This window comes from Lepidochelys olivacea (assembly GCF_965140295.1).
Source record: "Lepidochelys olivacea isolate rLepOli2 genome assembly, chromosome: 11".
NCBI classification, from domain to species: domain Eukaryota; kingdom Metazoa; phylum Chordata; order Testudines; family Cheloniidae; genus Lepidochelys; species Lepidochelys olivacea.
Window position 1 is genome coordinate 35,858,001 of NC_140421.1, and position 18,557 is coordinate 35,876,557.

Consider the following 18,557-nt stretch of genomic DNA (forward strand, 5'->3'; position numbering starts at 1 on the left):
GATTTTAAAAGGCTTTCCAAAACATTAAGAACTGAAGGGAGACAATAGAAAAGTAGGCTATGTAGATCCAGACAGAAAAAAGTCTGGGAACATACAGAGCCGAGTGATGATCTTAGTGACACTTAAGTCACCTGAGTTATCCCAGATTTACACAAGTACAAGTCAGAGCTATGTTTGTCTCAGTATAATTATTTAAATATGTTCTTCTCTTAAAGTCTCAAGTATAGTCACAACACAGATATATATAGTTCCTTAAACAATTGTCTTAGGGGCCTCTGAAGGGTCATACCACTGAAAATCAGGACATACAATGAGGAAGATGTAATGCTTAGCTGACGCAAACAAAGGGCCAAATCTTGCCTTATTTTTTTTTCCTTTGTTTCATAGAATATCAGGGTTGGAAGGGACCTCAGGAGATCATCTAGTCCAACCCCCTGCTCAAAGCAGGACCAATCCCCAATTTTTGCCCCAGAGCCCTAAATGGCCCCCTCAAGGATTGACCTCACAACCCTGGGTTTAGCAGGCCAATGCTCAAACCACTAAGCTATCCCTCCCCCCTAATAGTACAGCCAGTGCATTCCCACTGCTTTGAGTGTGGTTGAAAGACTCAGATTCAGCACTGACTTCCACTCATGAAGGGAATTTAGGTATCTAAGGTCAGATATATGGCAGACCTCTTAAAGCAACAGGCTTTCTACATATTGCCTCTTCTAGCAACATTTTTTTGCTTCTTTATTGCATTTACCTTGTCACTATCGCTATCAGGTGTCCTTCATTGCTCACAGGATCAAGAAATAAATTTGTAGATTAGCAAAAGGAAATTTTATTTTAATTGATCCATCACCCTTAAAGCTCTGCACACCTCAGTACATCCACCTCCATCCTAACAGAGAAACAGGTGGTCACATGGCAACACTCAGCCTGGAATCAGAGAGAAAACTTCATTCAGAAATCAATGTCCATTGAAATAAAACTATATTGAAAATAATCCATTTTCTAGCCCTTAAATAATTCACATTTTTCCTGCCTAATGTGCTCACGTAGTATTGCGGCAGTGCCCAATATGGAAGGTTCTGTACAAATGGGTCAGAGCCTCTGACCCAAGCAGCTTACAATTTACAAACGAGAGACAAACCACACCAACCTACCTATGAAATATTCAGGGTGAAGTTAGTCAATGGAGCTCAGCCAAATCTTTATAAAGAAGCATGCTGAACTCTGAACAGATGCGTACAGTACTTGTCATAAAGAGACAGCAAAACACTTGCTGAACCAGTGTCTAGACAAGTCAAATAGTTTAGGTCAATTCCTTTAGGCTCCTTTAAAAATCCAGTCGTAAGCTATTAGACACATGCCTTGCACAAGGAACTAAAGAGTAATTATCTCATAGTATACACAAATAGGCAGACCTGTAACCAATACACGCTCTTAATTCCTACTGGCTAAAGTGACAGTCAAAATGTAATGCATTAAGCTATAATTAAATACATTAATTTTTTTAACTTGGGCATGTATCTGTGGAGAGATTGGAGCAGAAATGATGGTTGTTTGTTAGACTGTCGTGCTTTTTGAAGGATTTAAAAGCCTTCTGCATTGTTACAGTAGGAACACAGATATGATTCTGCATACACAGTGGTGCCCTGCCTGATCTGGATATTCTCAAAACCCCACAGAAATAGATGTGGCACCATTTAAAAAAAAAAAAAAAAAAAAAGACAACACCACACACTCTGGAGAATAGCAAGCTCAGCAGAGTGAAGAGAACAATTGCTTGCTAAAAGGTTAGTAAATAGATAACTCTGCACTTAGCATAAAAATTGCTCAAATTTTTAAGCCCATGACCTCTGTTTCTCATACAATTAGACAGTAGTTAGTTATGTCACGACAGAAAACCTCCTTTTTCCAGAGCATCAGGGGGTCATTACTTCTGGAATCCACAGGCAGATAAAACCTATGGCACAGCTGGGCTTCTAGTAGAGTCCCTGAGGATCTCTCACTACATCCCTTCTACTCTTCATGGTCTTTTAACAACATAACAGTGGCCAAAAAATGGCCCAACTAGCCCAGCATCCTGTCTTCTGACAGTGGCCAGCATCAGATGTTTCAGAGGGAATTAACGTAACAGGGCAATGGAGTGATCCAACCGCTGTAATCCAGGCCCAGCTTCTGGCAGCCAGAGGTATAGGGACACCCAGAGCATGCGGTTGCATCTTTGGCCATCTTGGCCAATAGCTATTGATGAACCTCTCCTCCATGAACTTAACTTCTTTTAGCCATTATATTGTTTGCCTTCACAACATCCCCAGCAAGGAGTTCCACAGGTTGACTGTGCATTGTGTGAAGTAGTATTTCCGTTTGTTTATGCCTATTAATTTCATTGGGAGACCCACAGTTCATGTATTACATGAAGGGGTAATGACACATACCTCTTCACTTTCTCCTCACCATTCCTATTGTAGACCTCTACCACATTCCCCCTTGGTCATCTGTTTTCTAACCTGAAAAGTCCCTTCTCATATGGAGGCTGTTCCAGATACCTAGTCATGTTTGTTACCCTTCTCTGTAGTTTCCCCCATTCTAATAGATCTTTTCCAGGGGGTGACCAGAACTGCATGCAGTATTTGAGGTATGGGCATACCCTGCGTTTGTGTAGGGGTATGATGATATTTTCTGTTATCTATTCCTTTCCCAATGGCTCCTCACTTGTTAGCTTTTTTCACTGCTGCTGCACAGCAAGCAGATGTTTTCAGAAAACTATTTGCGATGATTTCAAGATATTTCTTAAATGGTAACAGCTAATTTAGACCCATCATTTTGAATGTATAGTTGGGATTAGAGTTTCCAATGTGCATTTATCAATATTTTAAACTCAGATGTTCAGCGCTTAAAATATTGCTAAAGCCATCTGCAAAATAAAATACCTACGAGTATCCCTGGGGACATCACTTTTACAGCCAGATTTTCACTTGCTCACTAAATGCAGACCTATGATCTGCCCCCGGTCTTTGTTCCGGGAATTCCAAATGTAATAAACGTCCCTTTATTCCAATAGGATTTTTGCTGCTATTAGATTTAAACAAATATCTTAGCTGCCTGACTCATCAGTTGCAAATAGCTTCTAGTCCAAGGCAGACACCTTACTAATGTATTGAGCCCTTCATTATGCCCCTAGTCCAGCTTTCTGCTAGCCATTTGGAGACTGTAAACTGACGGTGGTTTTAGCAGCCATGGAAGGAAAACAGAGCTTCAGGCACTCATCTTTTCAGGCCTTTCCTCAGTATTTGTTTTATTGTCCACAAAACAATCACAAATCAAAAAAAAAAAAATCAAAACTGAAACAGTGAGCAAGGAAAGCCTGTGGGAATTATTGCCCAAACCAGTCACCCTTCCCCATTGGCCCGTTTTCCCCTTTCTGCTATACTCCGCCCAAGCTGCCATGTGACAGGCAAGGACCTATAATCTCTTTACAAACTGCAGTCCCTTTACCTTGTTACAGACATTCTAGACAAGACAGCCCAGCATAGGAAGTATTAGATATACACATAGCCAAAGTGACCTAGAGTACTTGGAGACACTTAGATCATCATGAATGTTAGTGATCCTTCCCCGTCAAGATGCCAATTGTCCTCTTACAAGCAGAGTCAAGAATAAGCATGTACTATGCCTACTCCTAACCCTATACCTGCTAATACTTGGTTAGGCCTATATGTGGCAATAGCCACATTCCATTTACAGTAAATTCCATCTCTAATGGGTGCACACTTAAAAGGTCTGAAAGCTTGAGATCTTCTTGTTAAGTTCACTGCTTAGCATTTGGAAGCGTTATAGGAAATCTTTCCTCCTCCCCACTCTCGACCCTTTGAAAAAATTCATACACTTAGTATCATATGTAGAGTGATAGATGGAAGTGCTTTTTCCCCCTCTGTTTGCCTGCCATTCCTAAAACCAATGACATTATTAACCTCTGTTTTTCAGCATCTAATAAAACTGTTTTGCTTGTGACATCTAAGAATAAATGCATCCTGGAATATTCTGTTTGGAGCTAAGGTATGTAAGAAGGAAAAGTAATGATATAAGTGATAAATGGAATAAAGATTTTAGGGAAATTTTATTGTATTTAATTAATCTACCATTTTTACTAAGTTGCTTTCAAGTGAAATGGCTTTTTACCAACTCCTTTTGAAGAGGTTAGAAGGGTATTCCCTGAGCTACAATCATTAGCATATAGATGTCTCTAAGTGTTAATTTCTGTTTTCATTGAATGAATGTAATTTAAAATGAGGCCCTTTCAAATCAGTTAACTTTGGCCATTTGAAAAAGATAAGAAAAATGGACTCAAGTATGAACCCCAGCAAAACCTGCTTCTTAAGGATAAATATGTCACTATTTAAGAGTCTTCATTTCTACATGCTGCATGTGATGGATTTCAGGAATATTATGGAGAAGGGTGGGTACTAGGATTAAAGTCCCATTGCTAGGAGACAGAATCCATTAATAGGGTTAAAAATAACAAAAAAGAGGGGTTATTTTTCAATTCATTTTCTAAAAGAAAGTTGAAAACCAGCCTAGAAATTAGAGCTGTGGCAATTAGTTTCATACCTACTGCAAAACCCATTGAAATTTTTCCTTTTCAGTTTCATGTAATAAAAGGGAGAATAATTTAGAGCCTGATCCAGCTCCTAGTGAAATTAATGGCACAGCAGCCATTGACTTCAGAGGGAACAGGACAAGGCATATTTTTAGGTTTTAGTTTTAAACTATTTAATATATGTGTTGTGTGAAATGCCGTAGGCCCTTTCAAACACTTGTGCAACAAAGTATGAACCAAGTCATGCTCCTTAACAGCAGAAAGATTCTATTCAGCCTATGGGTCCATCGGACATACACATGCATATATAAATGATAAATATACGCAGTTTGTATAAATATTCATTAGATGCAACATGCATACCCTACCTATAGTTAAGGTTGCCTGGCACTTCCTATTTTAAGTTGCTTATATCTTTGTCTCATTCCCTTCTATTGTCTCGCCCACACAGAAAATAGCCTACTACTGCTACCAGCTACTCTATTGGCTCTAGTGGTAGAGACGAGCTGTAAAAGGTCTGAAACTTGATGACCTAAAAAGTCAGGGTCAATATCATTCCACATGATAAAAATTCTATTTTCTCGGGGGGGGGGGGTGTTAAATTAGGTAATTGTATCCAAAGAACATTTCAAAGAATATTAATATTGCAAAGTCAGGTGTTCAAAAGTTAATATTAATACTGACATTTCCTAACAAGGCAAGGCAAGGCTGAGCTCACAGAAAGAAGTCCTCCTTGATAGTGCCTTCCATTAAATGTGGGAGTAGGGCTAGCCCTTAACAAAAGTCACTCTAGCAAAATGTGACAGGTTAAACAGGAACGGATTTAGGAGCAACAGCTAGTTTGTACTTTATTTTAAAGTAAAATTTTTGCTTGTGAAATATGCCCAGTCAACGGCCCTCGAGAGTGAAACTCTCTATTAACCCCTAGAACAGGGCAGCACCAGTCCAGAGTTTCCCCAAATTCTCTAGTCACTGTGTCTCAGACATGCCCTAGAGAAGAGAAGGTAGATCAGTACTTTTGTCTAGTCCTTGGCATCTCTGCTGAGACTGCCCACAAGCAAACCAATTGGTGTCAGCTGTGATGGTGGTCTGTCAGATGGACAGTAGTCTATTGGGTGAGAAATGTGTTGAATGTATAACTGATGGCAATAACTTTTGGTTAGGACACTGCTGCTTACTTGTTCAAAGAATTTACTTAAGATGTGCCAGTTATTCCATGACTTTGAAAACATGCACCTGAATCTAACATTATAGCTGCTCATTCGAATCAGACTGGTACAGTGAGTGGACACTGCTATGCATGGCTGCTATTAACAGACTGGACTTGATCCAGCAATTTAGAGGTGAATATACTGTAGACATTACAAGTCTCCAGAGCTATCCAGACCCTGTGTCTGCTGAAGAAAATGGAGGTACATGAATTGCTCTCATCAGTGAGGATACATACTTTTATTGTAGGCAAAACCTTACTTACAAGCCAGTTTTGCATTAATGCACTATTTGTAGGAGTAAGAACTGGTTACCTCTGAAAAAGTGTATAGGATCAGCCCCTTTGTTCCTCATGTAAGTAGCAAGTTTATCCAGTTCCACATTGGTTGAACAATTTTCTATCTGCAACACTTTCATGCAAGCATTGAAGTGGCTGATTTACTCATTAAGGTGCTTTTATCTGCTGATGACCAAGCACTGGTTGCTCTCTCAATTTATAATTGGTTCACTTCATGGCTGAAGTGAACCATTTTGGTTTCAGAGTTTTATTTAGGCTGACTGAAGTACTGTACCAACCTGTACCAGGGAATGCAAAGGTCTACCCAATTATGATCAACAATGCTCTTCAAGTCCATACAGAAGTTTTTCTACCTATAGAGTGGCATTCTGGGACTGCATACAACCGATTAGGAGATTATCCGTCCCAAAGCCAAGGCCAGCTGTGCATTTGAAATGCTGTCACGCTGCCTAGGGAACAGGGCAGTCAAAATAAGTACTCAGCTAAATGTATATTGGGCAATGCTCCTATATGCCACCACCACATTAGGAAATTTGATCAGTTCCATATGCTGTCTCTGGTGTGTTTGCAGGAACAAGATTCCCTATATTGAAGTCCTTAATCATTGGCAGAAGTCTGGCATTCAAAGCATGCTTATAAAAGCTCAGATGCATTGTCTGGGCATCTCATTCATACGGCCAAGTTGAGAATATGCAAGGCCATATTTTACAGCCAGCTAAAGCAAGGCACCTGATCTCATGGTGACCAGTAGAAACAGAGACACAAGTCAAATTTGAAAGCGTATCAGGTTGACCCCAGCAAATGGGAAACGGCCCACAAACAGAGCAAGATGGTGGCAGATTTGTCATGTTGCCATTAACTGCTTTAAAGCAAGACAATCTTTTGTGTGAAAAACAGCACAAAATAAAGATACAAGAGCCTGGACAATCTTGTCTGTCCTATAGGTAACTGTCTGTGATTCTCTCATTGGTCTAACCTTGCATATACATGTTCACCTATAGTGTTTGCTGAATCCTAGTATGTTGACATCAACTGTATGCATCATTATGTAGTAAGCTTAGAAAATAGTGCACATCCGCATGTCATTCCCCACCCCCATCCACCCTTGTTTAAAATTAAACAACTTGAGGAAAGATTTTAGTGTGTACTTATTATTCCAAACTCAAATCAGTCTTCCCAACGCAAAAAAAAAAATTAAGAAGCAGAGGGCAGCAATAAGTTTTGTAGAAATTTCTATTTAAATGTCAGATGAAATTTCTTCAATTTTCCCCACTAAAAAAGTTTTAAAAAGCAGAAAAACCCCATACACCACACACAGCCTGGAACTCCCCTTCCCCCGAAACTCTATGCATGCAGAATCCTTGTGCTCTGCTCCCAATGTGTATATTCTTTAGAAACACAGATAATCAAAAGAGAGCCACGAGGGACACAAAGTAATAACATTAACTAATGCCACACAGTAATGTTTATTTAACAAATCTGTGTTGCATGCCCGACATTTCCCCTGGTATCAATTTATTTTGTTTTGCTTTTCTCTGATAGCAGCACAAATGCATTTAAAATGTAAACTTATTTTACACATACCAAAGCATATACACAACATAATAAAAATGTATACATCTTTTTAATGTCTTGGGGGAATACACACTAGAGATGCACAGAAAGCCCAGTGGCCAAAGTAAACAATCCAGATTATGGAAAATGTTCATTTTTAGCTGTTCTAAGAGCTACTACAACTGCATTTATCATTGCACTGTATATCACTGCATTGTGTTAGATATAAGTGCTGCAAAATGACAACATGATGATGCTGTACATCAGGGTTCAATCTGAAGTGAAGTTGGCAAAGGGAAGAGGTGAGGATGGGAGAAGTCCACCCAGCCCATTCAAACTGACAGTTTGGAGAGTTCACACTTGGCAATTTTTAGAAGTCTACTTAGAAGTACTCAATCGATTCTCTGAAGAAAAACGGGACACACTCTTCTCCTGCGAAACTCCCTTTTTGCATAATTCTTATTTCTGCAACTTCCACTACCATCATTATAACCCTTAGTTTTCCATCCCCTCTTCTCATCTGCCTTAATTTTCAGCATTGATTCCTTTCTTCATTTAGGAAGCCAGCCCAGCCAACTAGCCTCCATTTAAAAAAACAATCATTCCCCTCCCCCCTTACCTTTTCCCCACTGCCCAAGACATCCTTCTGTCTTTGCCTTCCCCAGTTCTCTAAATCATTACATAGATATGAAAGCACAAATTTTCTATTTAAGAAATGTATGGTTTAGAGTCTCTTATGGACAGTGACCAGAGTAATCATCCCCTATCCCCTCGCATTCAGCTTCTATCTCCTGTAAGTCCTTTGCTCACAGTATGAAGGGGCACAACCTCACCCCCACATTAAGAGTAAAGATTATCCTTTCCACAAAACCATTGCTCTTCTCCTTTCCAGCACAGCAATACCCCTGGCACAAATGGCCCAGTGTCACTTACTGTCACCAAACTAGCTGCTGCCAAGCTAATGTAACCCCTGACTACCTAAATCATTTAGAATTTAGATATGTGTGTTTCTCCCCCCCTTTCATGGAAACAATCAAGCTGCTTTTCCACTTCTAGCAGGGATTAGGGACCCTCTGGTGCACGAAATTCTGGTCAGAAGTTCTGGTGCAGCTAAAAATGCACATTTACCATAACCTAGAGGTTTACTTTGGCCATAGGCCTTTTGGAACATCTCGTGTGTATTTCCACAAGATATTAAAAATATCTATGTTTATTATATTGAGTATACACCTTGGGAGATATAAAATAAGAGAATGTGTCAAATGTACAGAATTGGGCTTTGAATCCAGTGAGGACACCACCCTGATGAATTGCGTGCAGTTCCATATAGACCCTGTGATGCTGTAGGATTGAAGATACCATTTGCACCATAGTTGCTACCATTGTTATCCAATTGCAACAACTCTTATGCAAAGCGTATCCTGTAAGGTCTCAATGGAAAAATGACAATGTCAAGTATAATTATTCTGTTAATATGCATGTATCATCTTTGTATCTGAAGTTTTGAATATTGGTTGTGTACTTTTATCTCAAACAAATGTGTTCCTTGGCAACACCCCAGACAGATTTGCCTCAGGACTAGAGACAACTGTGTGTTGATGGCCCATTGAGGCCACTCATCCCACCCAGTAGGCTTTTCCTATGGATGCCTCAGACAGCCAGGAGTCACTGGCCACACCTGTGATTCAGAAACCTACTACTGTTGCTGCCATAGAAGGATCCAGAATAGGCTGCTGCCATATGGCACATGTTGTACTGTGCCCAGCTGCCTCCTAAATGCTACCATATACAATGGATCATTTAAAATCTCATTTCAATTTGGGTCAATGAAGTTATATCTGTTATGTATGTTTAGTTTGTCTGGTACCAGATACATGTTAAAAATGTTATGCACACAAATTCCATAACTTTGAAATTTTAGTTTAACAAAAAACTTTCAGCAAGTATAGAAAACTCATTGTATTACATACTAGACAACCCTTGCACTAACAAGTTTCTGCTAGCACATGATCAAATGCCACAATTTCTGCTCCTATTATGTAGTATGTTCATATTCTACGTCATTATTTTGCACTTGCCAATTTAGAAAGATTACACGAATTTGATCTGATGCCCTCACTTAATCCCATGGCGTTGCCTCAGTAGGATTCTTTTCCTTCCAATAAGCTATTAGTAGGGCTCCGTGTCTTTCATGGAGGTTGTGGAAGTCACGGATTCTGCAACTTTCCATGACCTCCAGGACTTCTGCAGGGGCCAGTGCGGCTGATCCCTGAGACAGCCACACCAGCCGCTGTTCTGGCAGTCCTCAGCAGCAGTCCTGGGACAGATGGAACAGCCACACTCCATGGCCCTTGGCAGCTGGTGACACTGCCCCACCCCACAGCAGAACCCACCCCCTGCCCAAGATTTAATCACAGATGTTTATAGTATAAGTCATGAACAGGTCACAGGACATGAATTTTTATTTATTGCCCATGATCAGTCCATGACTTCTACTAAAAATTCCCACAGCTAAATCATAGCCTTAGCTATTAGCTACCAAAGATGGACCCATACATTGAAATGATTTAAAAAAACACCACAACCACCTTTCCAAGTCAACTACTACATACCTCCACCAGTGTAGCATGATTTACTTGGTTCATTGTGCTGTATTCTTCCTACTCAGCTCTTTTTGCTTCCCCCACAGCAGAGCTCTCAAATGTAGAATTGCTGGAGTTGCTGCTTCCATGGATGAAAAGAACTTTCCAGTCTTCTATAAGTTGGCAACAGAAATAAGCTATCAAGGTTGTTATACACTCATCACAGTGATGGTATCTGAGGTCTTTATCATCTCCACTCCCCACAAACATCTCACCCAGACATCTCTTAATTGCTGGAGTGAGTGTTTATAATTGGCCCAGTAAAGCCATACTTGTTTACTCTTCTCGTCCATAGTAGTGTTAGCACTAGACTAAAATACATTTTATTAGAGTCACTCCATTCCTCTCTCTGCTACAGACATTATGCTAGTTTGCCCATCCAAAGACCATCAGCCTCCATTCCTAGATCAGCTGAGGTGGCATCTTACTGCTAAAGATATACTCCAAGGACTGACTTCACTGATTCCGCAGTACATGCAGCTGTTGCTGGACCAAGAGGTCATCTGTGACAAAATAATGTTATTACGCTGTTCATCACTGCCTTCTCCTGGGTGGACAGTTCAAATGTGTGATGTCACCCTCTCGTAGATAAAGCCTCTAGAGCATACCAAAACCAGATTTTGCCCTTTGAGGGAGTAATAAGTTTCCTGGGTTTGCATTAACTGTACATGCACCCCTGGTTACATATAATTTTTTTGGCTTGGATGCATACATCTTTTTAAAATTTGATTTAACCCACTTCAGTTTATAATTCTTGGTTTTATAACTCTTATGTAGGCCATTAATACAGTAGAGAAGAAGGTATTACAAGGTGTAAGATTAAAGGAAGAATCTAAATATACAGAAAAATATAAATGCCTTAGGACTAGATCTAGTCCAGAATCTTTCAACACAACATGGTTTTGATAAATCAGCATTTTCCAGTGAAACCAAGACTTTCCACAGGAATGCCTCAGTTTCAACAAAGCCTTCTGAAGGGCAGGATGGAGTTTAAGCAAAGCAGGAAGTGGGGAGGGGAGCAGGGAAAGATGACATGGAAACACATTTATTCACAAAATCCCATATAAAACCAAAAAAGTGTCAAATATTAAGATTACAATATTCACACAACAGGTATAAAGAGTCAGACCCTAAGCAACTCTTACACATGGATCACCAAGGCATCATCACCACCACCAAGTTAACCTAAAACATTGTTACCACACCAAGTCAACGGAAAGGTGTCCAAATTTAAGTCAGTTAATAAAAAGTATACTCAATCTGCAGTGCACAAGACAGACCCAGGCCATCATACCCCTCTTCCTCTGCCACTCTGTCCTGGTCAGATTTCAAAACAAGGAGCATGGCCTAACCCAGTAAGAGACTGGCCAGGCAGGAACTGGGCGGTATGCGAGCACTGTATCTCATTTCCAAAAGAAATCGGGGCTTGAAGAAAACCAGTCCCAAATTGCTGAAGAGCTGCTGTTGAAAGAAAGAATGAGCGAGCAAACAGGGGCAATGGAGGAAAACATTAAAACCTCTTATCTGAGGCCAAGCAGAATGCCACACCTTGACACACATACCACAGAGCTGCTTCTTGCTCATGGCTAGGAAAGGAACAGCTACCCAACCCTTCCAAGACAACCACCTCCCCAACTGCCCACAACTCCTGTCCACCAGAGGGGAGATAACTAGTGAAAGGAGCACAGAATTCCCCCCAAAAATGCACAGCCAAGAGTGCAATCTGAGCGGACAGGGCTGCTGCCAGCTTCCATCCCCACCAGCCAGGAGCAATCAGGTGGGACTGCTTGATCAACCCAGCCTAGTTAAACAGCAGAAAACAAGCTCATGGAGAGAGCCTCAAAGTAGCTCTTCCAAGAGCCCTGGACTAGAAAACACTGTCTGGCTGAACACTTTGCAGGAGTCCCCAGACATTGAAAATGCTCTTGTAGAATGGTGGTGTACCCGTTCTGCCAGATGTACTCAGCAGCAATAAAGGGCCAAGTTCAATATCTAGGGGTTCCTCTTAAAAGAACTGGCTTGAGCCCCCAGTAATCTGGGAAAACTCACCATCACTGCTGGGTGCCCATAAGGGTATATCTGCACTGCAGTTAGGCATCCAGAGCTGGCCTGTGCAGTTGACTTGGGCTCATAGGGCTTGGGCTAAGGAGCTGTTTAATTGCAGTGTACACATTAGGGCTTGGACTGAAGCCTGGGGTCTAGTACACTGCAAGGTGGGAGGGTCCCAGAGCTTGGGCTGCAACCTGAGCCCAAATATCTATACTGCGGATAAAGACCTTTAGCCCAAGCTCCGTGAGCCCAAGTAACTGGCACAGGCCAGCTGTGGGTGTCTAATTATAGTGTAGACATACCCTTAGAAGCAATACTTCTCCACCCACAAGCACTGAGTCTGCATATAATAAAAGACAAAAATTATAGAGGGAAAGGGAACCCAGCATTATTTGGGAAAACACCACTACGTGTACCATATTCAAAAGCATAAAACCATAAGCCGAAATCCACCCCACAGTATGTTGGGCAGCATCCGTTGCCCAAAATTCCCCATCTTGGGGTGGGAAAGTCCAAAAAGTGTCTCTAACATACCAATCCCCTCTCCCATCATTGCACCCATTCACAATTGGTTGTCCTTAGTGAGCCAAGTCCCAGAGTTGCATTCACATAGGTCCACCTCCAACCCTCATTAAAAAAAAGGGGGGGGGGTTGAACAATGCTGCCACTGCCTCTGCAACTACCTCCACCCCTGTTGTTCTCTTACTGCCACTTCTGCCGTGCCGCATTCGGAGGGTCCCCCACTTCGCCCAGCTCTTACTAATTTCACCTTTTAGTGGTTTCACCGGGTAGCAGGAAAGCTCTGTGTTGCTGCCTCTGTCATCTTGCACTGCGGCACTGCCCCCATACGAGGCCCAAGGCTTAGCCCCTACACCTGCTCATCAGTGATTTCAGCTCTAGTAATCACTCAACAAAAGCAAGGATGCTCAACTGAGTCCAATCAACTCTGTTTTTAAAGTACTGACGAGCGGAAGGTCAAATTGTGCCTAGTACTCTCTAGGCAGAGTCCACACCATCAGGTAGGCATATCTGTGCCCACCCCCCTCAGCGTCAATGGGATTTGGCTTTCCTACCCACTTCTTAACAAGGGCGATTTAGTTTAGGGGGACACCTTTAATCAGGCAAACAAAGTATAGCTCTGCTGCCTTCTACTCATTCAATAAGGATAACAGATCATTACCTGTGCATTCAATACTAAAGTGAATTGTAACCCAAAACCAGCCAAAACTGATCATTTTGACAAAGAAGGTCTGCCTGCTGAAAGCCTCGGCAAAGTAAGTTTGTCTATGCCAATATGATCTGCTCCTGAAGTCTTTTTCCCCAGTGTATCACTAGATGTCACAGGAGAGCTCATTCAGACCCCACATACATCAGCAGACCCAGGCGCTCCAAGTGACCGGGTGTGAGCAGAAACAAACGAGAGTCAAAGCAGGATGGGGGGAGGTGGGGAGGGGAGACAGAGAAGAGAGCAAGGGGAGTCCACGTACAGCAGCTGCTGGACAGAAGGTGAAAAGCTGCCATATTATTGATCAGGTTGATGAGACTCTACCCCTGCCCCCAATTTAACAGCAACAGCAGCGTCCAAACAATGGTAACTGTTCCTGAAAAAAGTGGTCGATGGCCCTCTCAAGTCCAGGAGCCCCAGGGAGGTCCAGACACACCAACTAGTGCAACAACATTGAGGCCACAAGGCTGTTGGCAATCCAAATCCACCTCCAAAAAGGAAGTCTAGGAAGAAGCCAATGCCATTTCTGCAGCCAACCCAGCACCCTCTCCTCTTCCCCCTCCCAGTGCTTTAACATCTACTGTTCAAATACTCCCCACCCCCCAAAAACCCAACACTCTAATCCAAGAGATGCCTGGGATGGGGTACACTGACCCTTGGAGCACCCTCTTCCATCTGTGTGTAACACTGTTAGTATCCTCTGCTCCCGTGCCTCCTCACTAGATCTTCCATAGCTCAGCCCTCTGGCCAAGACATATAAAGTCCAAACCCCTTCCAGGGTAACTAAAGAGTCCAAATGAAAATCCAGATAATTTTTCTGCTCCCCTTGGGCAGTCTCAGGGATTCCTCCCACAGGAACCTGCGCTACTGTCTGTAGGTTTCTCTCCATAGTAGAGTCCTGCCTCCTCTGCAGTCTCTCCCTGTATCTTGCCCCCAGGGATTGCCATGGGGATCAGTTCTGTCCCTATGGTCTTCCTCAGTCAGTCAGTCTGCCCCCAGCTCCTTCCCAGAGAGGACAAACTCTCTACCCTCTCTCTTATGGGTCTTCTCCCACAACTGAACTCAGCTCTATTTAAGTAATCCTCTGCAGCTCAGATCAGTCACTAACTCCACTTCACCCAGCTGAGATTACTAATTGCCCCAGAGTGGCTAGATCAGGAGCTAGTCTGAGGGGTTACTGCTAGGTCATGGACCGGACTGAGGCCAGCTTGCCTTAAAGGACCAGCCAGCCTCTAACAGTGCCCCATTGCAATTGCTGGGGCAACAGTTGGGGACTGCTGCACTGCCAGGAACCCAGTAAAATCAAATTACTCTTAGCCCAATTGATTTGGGAAGAGAATGCCTGTTTGTATACTCCCAAACAGAGGCAAAGTGCCTGCACAGCACCCTCAGACATGATAAAAGTGGAGATGTCATCTGCACAGGTCAATAGACAAACCGGGAAAGCATCCAGCATCCATGGCAGAGAGAGGCTGGCCATTTGGCACCAGGTTCAGGGCATAGAACATCCCAGACAGAGGGCACCCCGATGAATGCCTTTGCATACTGGGAAGTAGCAGCTAAGACCCCCATTAATCTTTAAAACACTAAAAATGGTATGATACAATAAAAATATATGATGTAAACACTGGCCCAATCCCAAGTGCTTTTAAATTTTTTAAAAGATAGCTTTTGACAGAGTTCACCATGGCTTTCACCTGGTCCACTGAAATAAACCCCACATGCAGATTAAGAGGTTTGCTTATTGTAAAAATATCACAAATTAAAAACAATTTATCAAAAATACAGCAGTTCAGGGATACATATATGTTTGATCAAGGTGCATCAAAGAGTCCATCTGCCTATTTTATAAAATCCTATCCGGGATTTTAGCATCAGAACAGAGAAGGGAAACAGGTCTTATTTCCCTAAATCATAATGGTTTCTTTGGCAGCAGGGGTAATTAGTGCACTGTGATATGTGAGGGGCACTTTCTTCTCATGGACACACTTCAGCACAACCAGGAAAATATCAGAACCAATCAGATTCCAACAGTGTTTATAAAATTCAGAGGGCTGTCTATTGAAACCTGGGATATTACCCATAGAGAGCTGCAGGTCTGCAAGAGAGCTCCTACAAAGACAGGTGCATTTGGATGCCACATCTCCTTGCCACTCAGACTGGGCAATGCCTGGTACAGCTCGTCCATTACCTGGACATCACAGTCTTCAGGCAAATACAGAACAGTAAAAGGAAACAGCTGCTCTCCAGATCTCTGTAGTGTCAGTCATCAGATGACCACCAGGCAGCCAAGGCTGTGAATCTTCTGGTGATCCATAGTCTTTTTATCAAAACCAAAAATAAATAAATAAAATCAAGTGGGAACATCGGTGTCATGCAGCTGGGTGAAACAGGCCCAAACCAGGACTCCCTACACCTTTCCCTTCAGTAAGCACCTCAGAAGCTGATATTTCTCCCACACGCTTGTCTGACTATAATTATGTCTCTCTCTCTTCCTGTGTGTGCTTCCTACTGGCACTTTATTGCTAAACTGTTGCAGAACTTGAATTTCACTCAGGCTGAGTTCTGGTAGCATTGGCAGCTGCAGAAGAAGCCCTTGTGTGAGTCCCTGAAACAGTGGTGGGATGTCAGGAATGTCCAGTACACCACAGAGAAGAAAGAAACAATGGAAAGTGGGGTATCTGGAGAGCCATGAGCCAAGGGGGAGACAATATGCCCTGAACAGTCCCTGAATGCTTCCTAACCTTACTCAGCAACTTCCTGAGAGAGAAATGTTTCCTGCAATTGATAGAGGTGTCTCTCAGAATAAGAGTAGTTAAATAGGCAAAGCACAGCAAATTAGGGAAACAGGCCTTAACCTCAATTCGCTTCTCCATTTTAGTGCTACCTAAGAAATCACTGATCTTGTGCACACTTTGCCCACCCTCTTGTTCAGCTGACTGGCTGGGACATCAGGGACCAGCAAGGACCCAGGGGTCATCATCATCATCCTCTTCTCCACCTTCAGACTCTAGAAGCTCAGAAGAGCATTGCACTACTGTGGCAGCACTCTCATCACTCACAAGGGAGATGCACTCTGTGGGAGTGGCTGTCAGCTCCCTCCTCTCAAGAGTTGCAGGCATGATGGCATGTACAATCATGGGCCTGAAGGATCACTATGCCAGGCATGGAGCCATCACCCAGAGCTATGCCATCCTGTTCCACAGGGGCCTGTAAGATTCCTCTCTCAGCCACGGCTAGCAGATCAGAGGCCTCCAGAAGCTTGGCCTTTTTAATAACCGCCCCAGGCAGATCTATTTCACTAGTCTGCTTCTCACCCCCATCTCCAGCAACTGTCTTCACTTGCTCTGCAAGGAGGTGCTCTTCAGACTCTAGGACTCATTTCTGTTTCAGCACAGGTGATGGGGCCACAGTAGAGGGCCTCTCTAGGGCGACTGTCCCCTGAACAGCAGCAGACCATCTAGGGAGAGGAGGGGGAGCAGATCCAAGTTGTGCAGACAGAGGCTTTGTCTTCTGCTGGCCCTATGATGTTCCTTCCCCCTTTCTCCAGAGTCAGCAGTACATGGGCAAGATCCCCTCAGGTGACCAGGTTCACCACACAAGGAACATTTCATACTCCCAGTGGTGGCAAACACTGTATAATATGTCCCATCCCCAGGGCTGCCTAGGGTCATTTAAAACCACATAAACCTGGTGTTGGGAATGGCGTCATATAGGGTGACCAGATAGCAAGTGTGAAAAATTGGGACAGAAGTTGGGGGGGGGGGATAATAGATGCCTATATAAGAAAAAGCCCCAAATATCAGGACTGCCCCCTATAAAATCGGGACATCTGGTCACCCTAACATCATACCTGATGTCTAAACTCTTACAGGCTAGTAGGATCATCCAAACAGGAGAAACTACTTTCCCATATGAAGAAAGATCAGATACCAGGGTCTTATTGCAAAGGAAAGGAGGGACTGGGGAAAAACTGTTTTCATTACAGGGGTAAACAAAGGGAAAACTGGAACAAAAGACGCCTGACCCAGAGCCCTGTCAGGACCAACCAATTCACAAACTGCTTCTGGGTCACAAAGATCACTATAGAGTTGCTTGAGAGGCAGGTTTTATGTTGACACAGCCAGTAACCTCACCTACACTCAGCAATAGGTCCTCCACAGAAGAGGATATGCAGGCACACATCAAACCCCAGATCTGTAGGTAAGAGTGCTAAACCCATCTAAAATGGACCTCTGAATGAGTCCCCTGTGGCCCCCATAGGTAAAAAGCAGGGGAAGGGGAAACACCACTATTCCTAAAAGAAACAAACCAGTAACAAAGAAAAACCAAACTATCAGAAGGACAGCTTGCACACACACCAAACACAGAAACTCCCACAATCCCCAGAATAGCCAATAGCCCAGCAGTTAAGCACTCACCTGGGATAAGAGAAGACAAGTTCATGTCCTTGATCTAAATCAGGTGAAACAGGAACTTGAACCTGGGTTTCCTACATCTGAGGTGATTACCCTAATCTTAGGGCTATCACAGGGGCTTGCATATTTGTTTTTTTTAGTTTGTTAGTTTTCCCCTCTCTCCCTCCCCTCCCCACCCTGCTCTACGTAAAAAATCAGTGAGACAAATTGTCTCTTCATCCGCCTGTTCTGCCACTGAGGACTTGGGGGGGAAACTGGATCCCTATTTGTCTGAACCTGAAGGGACAATTTCTCTTAATGGTTGTGAAGGTGGATGAAGGCTGCAGCAGGATGAAGATCTCCAATCATCTCCTTGCCATTGGATTATGCTCCTCATCCTGTCTAGCACCTTGTGGACACTGGTGTGCAATTGTGTCTCCACATTAAATGAATCCATGCATAAGCATCTTCCATATTCATGTCCAAGTCCTGTAGTGATTGGCAAGTGGCGACAGGTGCAGGACAGTGATGACAGGAAGCTCTTAATCATGGACTAGCATGCGGGTGATGGCTGTCAGATGGTTGGTTTTGCATT

At 43.0% G+C, this 18,557-nt stretch overlaps 1 protein-coding gene across 1 annotated transcript in view; it reads right to left on the reverse strand.

Moving 5' to 3' along the window:
- Positions 1 to 290: 290 nt before the first annotated feature.
- GRB14 (growth factor receptor bound protein 14) overlaps positions 291 to 18,557 on the reverse strand; it is a 134,336-nt gene continuing 116,069 nt past the window's right edge. The window contains exons 13-14 of the transcript XR_014713543.1: positions 10,262 to 10,404; positions 291 to 921 (exon numbers count right to left, since the gene is read on the reverse strand). The gene's annotated coding sequence lies outside the window, so the exon portion shown is untranslated. The remainder of the gene's footprint in view (positions 922 to 10,261; positions 10,405 to 18,557) is intronic.